Genomic DNA, 9895 nt, shown 5'->3' with positions numbered 1-9895 from the left:
GGGCTGGAGGCTGAAGAGGCCCCCGGCTCAACCTCTTCTAAACCGAGGTGGAGATGGCTCTACAGGGCCAGCTTCTTCAGTAACCTCCTCTCAGAAGACACAGGGACAGATAAAAATGTACAATATATTTGAGACAGAGCTGTTCCTTCAGTGCTGATGTATTCTCCTCAGTCTTTTCTCCTCACAGCAAGCCAGGGCATGTGAAGCTAACTGGTGACAAGAGCATTGATCCTATTGAATTTACTCAGTTTTTCTCAAGTCTTCAAGCATAAAGTATTACAAACCTTCACGTGTATACTAGGGAAAGAAAGGAAGAAAAAAAATGATGGCAAACCCTGAGGAAAAGCCTGTGAAAAAAGATAAAGCAATAAAATTTCAAATCTTAATTTCCTGAGATGATGTCTCTAAAGCTGTACTTCCCACACCTCTGAGCAGGACCCTTCAAACTTCCATGTCAAATCACATTATAACCTTGTTTCTTATTTGTTTGTGACAGTTTTCAAGGGCCAGTAAATCGCCCACATGTGGCAACAAAGTTCATAGTAGAGATTTCTTCACTCAACTAAGCTTCCTGCATCGCTTTTTGTGGCACACTGGTGAAGGAAAGAGACTTGTTCCCCCTTTCAGAACTAAATCATGCAATTGCTAGGGACACAGTTTAGAAGCAAACTGAAATCATTCACTTGGTCAGATAATCTGCAGAACAACGACTTCATATGAGACTCCTTGCTTTTGAGTAGAAAACAGCCACGTAGAGACCTCTGATTTTTTCCAGTTAAAGCTAACAGAAAAAGCCCCCCATCCAAAATGATTTTCTTTATCTTCTCTCCAGACACTCCCCAGGCACCCACATCCTGTCACCAGAGAAGGCCTAGTGTTCTAGGTACTGCCTGGCTGTTGGGGTGATGGGGAAGAGAACTATGGAAAGCGTGACAGCAGTGAGAGAGAATGTTCCTGGCATAGGCAGGGCGGGGCACAGCTCACTTTGTCTCCTGAACCTGTCTGGTGGCATAATGTACACAGGAAGAGGCAGGAGTGCAGAGCTGGAATAGCACTCCCAGGACCTGGCATCACCAAGCAGGTGCCAGGCAGGTGGTGTCAGTGAGTGGAAGGAGTCAGATGGGCCCCTAAAAAGGATGGGTCTGAGAAAAGGAAAACCACATCAACTGCTATGTTATTTGCTTTTGTTCTTATTTTTTCAAAAACACAGCTTTCTGTCTTTTTCACAGTAAAAATAACATTCAGAAACAAAAACAAAATTAGTTCTGCGTGACAAACTGATGTTTTCTTTTAGGAGTGGAATTTGTTGTTCTCTTTTTCTTTTGTCAAGCTATAGTTTCTGCTTCCGTTTGGGGTTTTAACTGAACTGTTTTTTTCTCCTTTACATACCTTTCCTCTCCCGTAGTGCCTATGGGTGGGTACATACACACACACACACACACACACACAATCATACCTTGGTCATCTATAAATATATGACATACGTAGTGTAACACTGCTTAAATATTTCAAACTTCTTCATTCTTCATTGTGAAGTGTTAATAGGTGAAAAGGCCTTGGTTTTTGTCTTTTATCGTGTGTATTTTCATATAAAGCTTTCTACCAAATGTCTATACTCAATGAAATGAACCATTAGATTAATTTTTGAGGGGTGGGGGTTGGTACCGGGGATCGAACTCGGGACCTTGCACTTGAGAGGCAGGCAGCGGAACCACTCAGCTAAAACCCCAGCCCGCATTTGATTAATTTTAAACCCTGGCTGTACTAGTGAATTCCAAAGGTATCCTAATTTTTAAAAAAAATGTTACCTTCCTTTTAATGACTTAAAATATTTCCCTTTGGAAATTTTGTTTGGGGGATTTTTTTTTTCCCTCCTCCTAACTCTGTCTGCAAGCCGTGACTATAAATAGAGATGATATACTTTAGGAAGGGACAATAGATTCAAAATTAATCTCTACCAAAGTTAATTCTGGTATAAATTAAATCAAATATGTTTTTCAGCACCACAAATCAAGTCCAACAGCTATAAATAAAAGATGAACTTAGGTTTCATCACTGATAGCTTCTGACACCTCAGCATAAATTCGCAAATTTGTTTATTTGTTTAATGTAGAGCTGTGGAGCTAGACATCTCAAAAATTTTGGTAGATAGTGTAGAATTAAGTGGAATTTTTTCTGTATCATTGAAAAAGCTAATAATTAGAAGCCCACAAAAAATTTCCTCTGCACTCCTCTGCATGCTTATGCAAAACATCGTGATGCTTCTCTCCTCGACACCTGCAGACCAGCAGAAGGTGGCCAGTGAAGGTTTGCAAATGGAGCAGGAGAGGAACTAGGAGCCCTGGGGCCAGAGATGCTGCGTGGCATGGAGGACATGGCAGGCTGCTGGCACCATGTCATCCTATGGCTAAAATTAATTCTTCCAGTATCTATGAGGTGAGGTTAGACGATGTCAGGAAGGCCCAGTAAGAACTAACCTGTGGTGGACTTCGTGGTGAACCTACCCACACCCCAGCTGGGAAATCATGTGCATCCTCATTCTCAAGGGCCAGAAAAGCCCACCACTGGGAAGAACACTGGAGTCCAGCCCCTTGCCTCAGTTCTGTCTTGAGGCTTATACGTCAGAATTACACTGACCAATGTGGTAATCATAAGCCATAAGTAATAATAATAAGTAATAAAAATTCAATCCCTTAGTTGTGCTGCCATATTTCAAGTGTTTGATAGGTTCTATTTCTATTTTTCTGGGTCATTTTTGATAGTTTTTTCTCCTCACATTTTAAAGTCAATATTTTTATCTTTAAAGTATTCAGCGTCTGATGATTATAACATCTAAAGTCTTGAGAGAGAATCTGGTTTTGGTTTCTGCTATGATTGCTATAACAAATTATCACAAAAATTGATGACTTTAGCCAACGTGAACTTATTCTTTTTTTTTTTTTTTTTTTTAGTGATGATGTCCATTTTATTCCTGTGTATAATCTGGGCTTCTGATTCTGTTAAAACTTAAATTTACTGTCTCAAAAGGCTAGAATCCAGGTTTAATTTCCTGTTTATCTCAGTATTTTAACACTTTATATGAAGACAACATTTGGAATCCAAAAGTAACTATCATCTCCAGGATAGAAAACACAAGTTATTTCTGTTTCTTATACATATACCCATATGCACATGGCCACAACCCACCTTCAAGTCTTGGTGTTATAGGTAGGGTCTCCCTCCAGAATTAAATAATGTTAAATATGTAAACTTCTGTTCACCAATAAGAGGAAGTGAACATTTTATCTTGAAGTTTTATGGTCAATTTATTAAGTGTAATGGTGAAAGTTATCAGAAGAATATTCTCCTGAGAGTTATTTTTATTAGACAAAAAAGAAAGGAAAATTAAAAGCCTCTCAGCACAGCCACAGATGCTATGGCTGTGGAGCTCTCCGGAGATGGTGCATCAGTCCTCTGAGTCACTCCCTGGGCCAGCAGGGTTGTAGTCTAGGTCCTCCCCAACATCCTCCAGCTCCAAGGCATCCAGTTCCTGGAACAAAGACTCATCTACTTCCACGTTATTTCCAGCATCCTCCAAGAACTGGATATCAGATGTGTCAAGATTATGATCAGTTTCAAACAGCTGTTTGCCACTTAATTTATTTTTTCCTGCTTGCTCTTCTTCTTTTATCCGCTTCTTTTTAATTTCCAAGAGTTTTGCATCAAACTTGGCTTTCCAACATAAGAAATTCTCTATTGTAACAGGGGTGCCATGGAATAATTTCTTCTCTGCTTCTTCTGCTTCTTTTTCTTTTAGTTTCTTCCTCTCTTCTCGTTTTTATCTGATCTACTATTTCATTTAATTTTTCTTGCACTGCTGTCACTAGAATAAAGATCATGACCACACCAAGGTTTTCCTCAGCCTGTAATGCTAATAATTTTAAAATGTCTATGACATCATTATCTTCTAGGTTTTCCTGGGAAAATATTTCATAAAGAGGAGCTTCATCTGGGTATTTTTCACTATGTGTAAACTTGGAGGTAGTCTGGACAGTTTCATCATTTTCTCCAGCCTCCGATGTCACAGTGATGGTGAAGCTGGGTGGATTTTCTGATAATACTGTGAAGGAGTCGGGGTAGATGGACTCCAGAGCCTCCAGCTCGTTTCGCTGCTCCTCGCTGTAGTCTGCCATCACGGCCCGGACTGTTGCCCATGGAGCACGCCGACGCTCAGGCCGCACGCCACAGCTGAGTCCCAGTGAATTTATTTTTATATGGTTCTGGAAGCCAGAAGAGCAAAAGCCCTGAGCTGAAGTCAGGGTATTAGAAGGGCTGGTCTCTCCAGAGGCTGTAGGGATGATCTGTTACCTTGCACTTTCTAGCTTCTAGAGGCTGCCCTTTCCTTCGCTCACAGCCCCTTCTTTCCATCACTCTACACTACAACTTGCTTCCATCATCATATCTCCAACTTCTATAGTCCTGTCTCCTTCTCCTCCTTTTTTAAGGACTTATGTGCTTACCTTTAGAGCCCATTAGGACAATCTAGGATAATCTCCTTCCTTCGAGATCCTTAACTCAGACATACCTGCAAGTCCTTTTCACCTGATAAAGTGACATTCTAAGCATCTAGGGATTAGGACCTGGATATTTGTGGGGAAGGCATTGTTTAGACCACCGTCCACTCACTGGGTCAGAGCGGCTGATTGCCAACAAGTGTCCATTGCCTCTCCTAGGACTAAAAATACTAATTTTTAATCAGGCTTATTGCTGGCCAGTTAAAACTCCCTAGGTTTAGCTAGGAGGGGTGTGGCACATGCCTGAATTCTCAGCACTCAGGAGGTTGAGGCAGGAATTGCTGTGAGTTCAAGACCAGCCTCAGCTACATAGTGAGTTCAAGGCCAGCCTGGACTATATAGCAAGCCTGTCTATAAAAATCAAAATAGACCATCAAAAGCAAAAAAAATGCCTTACATTTGTTTTACATCCAGATGTGGTCATTGGGGTTTAAATTTTTCCAGTGAGTTGTAAGTGGCAGTGCTGTGTGCAGCTTCTAGGTTTGGGCAGCATGGGGTACTGGGAATCCAACCCAGGACCTCACACACACTAGGCAAGTGCTCTACCACTGAGTCATACTTTCAGCCCAGAACGTGTTTTTGAAGAAAGTAGACATGCTTTCCATTGCCTTCCTTCCACAGCTGGCCTAGAATGTGGTATCTGCCACTCTGGCCACCATCTTGAATCACACGAGCAAGAGTCATTACCCAGTTCCTTAGTAAACTGTGAGGAAACAAGTCCCTGATGAACTGTGATTAACCCATCCTGATTGACCACTTTCTGAATTCTTTCACATGAAATAAGTAAAACTATGTATGTCTAAGCCGCCATTATTTGTTCTTCCTGCCATATGAGGCTAAACTTAGTTCTGAGTGATATAAGCAATGTTTGTTGTTTTCTTTTACATTTGGTAACTTTTTATTATGATCTTTCACTTGGTTTTACATAGTCTATGAGAATCCTAAAAGCATGGATTAATGACACCTTCCTCCAAAAGAGATTTGCATTTTCTTATTCCTGGAGTCACATGTGCTACTACCAAAGGAAAATGTCAGCCTCCTTGATGAGGGCACGGGCCCTGGCAGCAGGCTCAGGGCACAGGTTCCAAGCCCTGCATCTGTAGTGATACTGGCATTTATCCTCCAAGCTTTGCAGTTTGCTTACCTCGCTCGATTCTAGCTTTAGCTCACTCTGCATGTTAGAGGTTATTCTATGATTTATGTTTGCACGTTTGTTTTGCTTTCATTAGGAAGCTCCCTTTGTTTCTTGTCAGAGTTTAGAGTGTTAAAAGGGACATTGTCATCTGGATTTAATGCCATTGTAATGGAGTATTACTTCAAAGTAACTTCACCATTTGGCCAGAAAGAGAACTGATGCCCTTCCTATTCTAGTTTTTGCCATTAGATGTGCTATAGAACTTTACATCCTATTGGCCCATCCAACATTGTGATGCAAACTTGCTATCAGCAGACCTTTTCTGAAAACCTGAAAGGTGCCACTTTCTCTGACCGTAGACTGCATGCATTTATGTGTACTGGAGGTTTGTCTCATAGTCACTAACTATGACTTCCTCCTTCAGAGTTTTCTGGGAGCTCTTTGAAATTCCACAAGCTCATTCCTCTACCTGCAAAGATTCTGATATCTCTCCAGGAATGTATATCATAAAATTCTATTAATAGGATTATATTACACTTACTACTCTACGACTTTCTTTTTATTTGATATTATGTCATACTGCACCTTTGTGTTTATTGTTGCTTCATTCTTCTTCCATAGCTGAATAGTATTCTGTGGTATCACAGTTTATTGAACAATTTGATTATTGATAGATACATTATCTCCATTTTATATCATAAACAATGTTGTGATGTAATAAACATAAATATGTATAAATGTATGAATAAATCCATAGGAAGAATCTCAAAAACTCAATTCATTGGTTCAAAGGGTATGAATATTAAAATTTTTATGGAAGTTTCCAATTCATGTCTCCCCAAAGTTGTGCTAATATAATGTGTTTATGATAGAGGCAATTAATGCCAAGTTAATATCCATTTTCCCAAGTTGCTTTGTAGGAGAATCCCTGTTTTCTTTCAAAGTGGTGGTATGCTAATCAAAGGCAATGCTTCACAGCTCACTCTGACCTAATGGGAATGCAGAGAACTACCTTCTAGCTGCTGAAATGAAAGTGGAAGTGTTGCACGAGACATCCTGGAATACTGCTGACGGGAACACATGCAGCTTTCTGCCTTTATTCCTTCCCAAAGCCTATAGGCTTTGAAGGCTAATGTTCCAGAAGACATCTTGGATCATGATAGGATCTTGAGGATGGAAATAGCAAAATGATGCTCTAAGGACTGGAGAGGAAATAACAAAGAAGGCTAGTCATGTAGAACTATTATATAACACTAGACTGCCTGGGTCTTGATTCCATCATATGAGAAAATAATCTTATTCTTTTCAGGACCTTCATTGCACACAGCTAAATGCAATTCCTAAACAATACAGTTCCCCCCTCAACCATCTTCCCAGTAAGCCAATCTTGCTGAGTGCTTGCTGTGAGCCTAGTCATGTGCTGTGTGTGGACCCTTGCCCTTTTCCAAATCAGGCTGTCCCTCTTGGGTAGGTCTGAACAACCAGTTATGTGACATTGTACAATGAATCTGCATCCTTCCTTTCCCAAATGGTGACCTCAGTCCACAAGAATAATAAAGCAAATTTTAAATTTACATATCAGATCTACCTAAAAAAATCAATACACACACACACGCATGCACGCATGCACACACTCCAGCGCACATACAAAGCCAAATAGTTTCTCACACCATCCACAAAGTTTTCTGTATTTGACGAAGTGTCAGGAATTTCCCAGAATATCTCTTCAGTCCCCTTTCAGAAAAGTCCCATCTAATGAAAAATGGAACATTTCTATAGAATAAAAAATTGCAGACTTAACATCTTAAAGCCACTATTAAATCAATGTACTTCCTGTTAGTTTGTCAATATGAACTTTTTCAATAAGACAGTTTTATTACAGTGATGAAAACCAACAGCACAATTGAGAGATTACTGTTCTAAATTATGATCTATTTAGCTTAAAATCCATACTTGCTATTGAATAAATGTGATAACTGTAGCCTTCCAAAGATGAATGAGCTTCTGTTGACAGCTGAGGCTACTGTCCCTGATTAGTGAGTCTCTCCCTGTCCCTCCATAAGCTTCTCCAGCTGGCCTTTGGAATAACCGGCCCTATTCCACACTGGGGACGCCCATCCCTCTGGTGACCGGCATCACAGGCAGTGCATGGAAAGTAACTTTAGAGTCCCAAACCAAGTTTCACTTTTGCTGGTAAATAAAGACAGCAAAAAAATTCCTTTTTGATCTATGTGAGGTCCTGTAGGACTTGTCAAAGGAGAACCAAGTATGCCACAAGTTCTGGCTCACAACCAGGGGATCTCTGTTATGAGGATTGCATCCTTGACCTGAGTTATTGAGCCTGCTCCACAGGAAGGAACACTGGATATGGAATTAGAGCAGTAGAAAAATCTTCAATCTGCTATATTCTAGCAGCACTTCGCTTAATTGCCCTGGACCTCCATTTTCTCATCAGTAAAATAGGATTACTGATCTCTACTTCCTAGAGTTGTAATAATTACATAAGAAAAGTATATGGTAATTCCTCTAGCACATAGCAGAGACTCAGAAAGGTTGCCTGCCTCTGAATCTATTCAGCATATTAACCTGAGAAGCCCTATCCATCAGGAAGGGGCAGAACTCCCCACTTCTCCTTCTGCAGAAAGATTTTTACTGAGGCCTTTCACATCCTTATGAGAGTACTTGCTTTTTACCCCACAGATGATCAGTGGACAGCATTTTTGCTTCCTCTCTGCATTTGTTACAGGACACCTCTCTTAGTTTGCAAGTCTTCTGAATCTGATGCCAAAGATAGTGTCACTTGCATTGAAACACAGGACAAGCCAGTAGAGGGTAGACAGCTTGGTTCACTCCTTGTTTTAAGGGAAAGGCAAAGCCCAAATTGGCTCCTTTGGTCCTCCCTTCTTGCCCACAACCTCCCTCCTCGAGTCACAATGTGTGCACCTCACCTGGTAGGTTCCACAGAGGTCAAAGCATAACTGAGAGGATGCATGGATCTTTCAAAATTAAGATTTTTTTGAGAGAAGCTGTGTTTCCAGCTTCCTCATCCTGAGACCATAAACCACCACCCCCTTTTCTCCTCAGCTCAGATGAATGGACCTTGCAGAGAAGTAACTTGTCTGAAAAAGAAACCCTGCAAATGCTAGCCCAGGAGGTTGAGGTCCCTATCATTTGGAGAGGGAGGAGGGGAGCAGAGTATGGCCAGGAGATGAAACAGTGCGGGAGTTTCCTTGTCCTCTGCGTCACTGTATTCCTCCCCCACTCTTCCTCACAGTAAAAGCCTTCAAACACTTGAATGCACAGAGACAGAGATTTGAGGCAATGAAGCTCCTTCAGAACTAGCTTTGAATAAACCTCTTTCTTTCCACCAACTATTCTATCTCCTTCAGAAAGCTCCACCTCTGATCACTCAAGGCCTTTGGCAGGGAGGGGACATTCTAGATCTAAACCATAGTAACCAGCACATGGATCCCAATGGCTTCCCTTGGAAGGCTTTGCCTATCATATGCTGAGCAGTCCTCAAGGCTGCCTGTGTCGGCCTGACACAATTAGTCTCTCCTCCCTTCCATATTGACCTGAGAGATCTCCCCTCCCTGTGGATCAGCACCAGGCTCACCCGCCTTGAGCCCCACCAGGCCTTGTAAATAACAGCCCAGCCCAAGGGACCTGCTCTCCTCGAGGGACCCTTTCCCCAAGCAGGCATGGGCTGCACTAATTAACACAGCGAATTTTTCTCCTCGCTTTCCCAGGGTGATCTGAACCCCAAGGAGAGGAGAACCCAAGGGCTCCTGTCTGCCCTGCTGGTTACTAATGAGAGTCTCTGTGGGCAGAGACTGCAGTTGTTGCAGTGTTGACTCCTTTGTAAGTCGTGTATCCTTTGGTAATAAATCCCCTAGTACCCAACATAGTACTTACTCATAAGTACTCAGCACCCACCTGCGGTGGCACCATTGAGCATATCTGCCTGCCTCCAGGAGTCTGCTGCCTGTTTCTGCATCCTCTTCCCGATTCTGCACACCCCCATTCTGATGACTTTTTTCCCTGTATGCTTGCTTTAAATGTTATTCTCTTGTCTTCACAATGGCCCTGTGGATTTGAGGGAGGCTTTGTCTCCAGGCAGCTTCTGCTTACCTAATCCTATCTGATCAACAGGCTTTCTACTGCCCAGCTGACAGCTTGCAGGTATGGGCCTGCAAAGAATGAACAG

The 9895-nt window shown here is 41.8% G+C and overlaps 1 pseudogene; it reads right to left on the bottom strand.

Moving 5' to 3' along the window:
- Positions 1–3445: 3445 nt before the first annotated feature.
- LOC106009827 (RWD domain-containing protein 1 pseudogene) lies at positions 3446–4554 on the bottom strand (annotated as a pseudogene).
- Positions 4555–9895: the final 5341 nt, after the last annotated feature.

This window comes from Heterocephalus glaber, unplaced genomic scaffold (assembly GCF_053883595.1).
Source record: "Heterocephalus glaber isolate CG9 unplaced genomic scaffold, H.glaber_assembly_v1.0 deba00001457, whole genome shotgun sequence".
NCBI classification, from domain to species: Eukaryota; Metazoa; Chordata; class Mammalia; order Rodentia; family Bathyergidae; genus Heterocephalus; species Heterocephalus glaber.
Note: the sequence above shows the minus strand (reverse complement) of the source record. Positions and strands in the feature narration are given on the sequence as shown.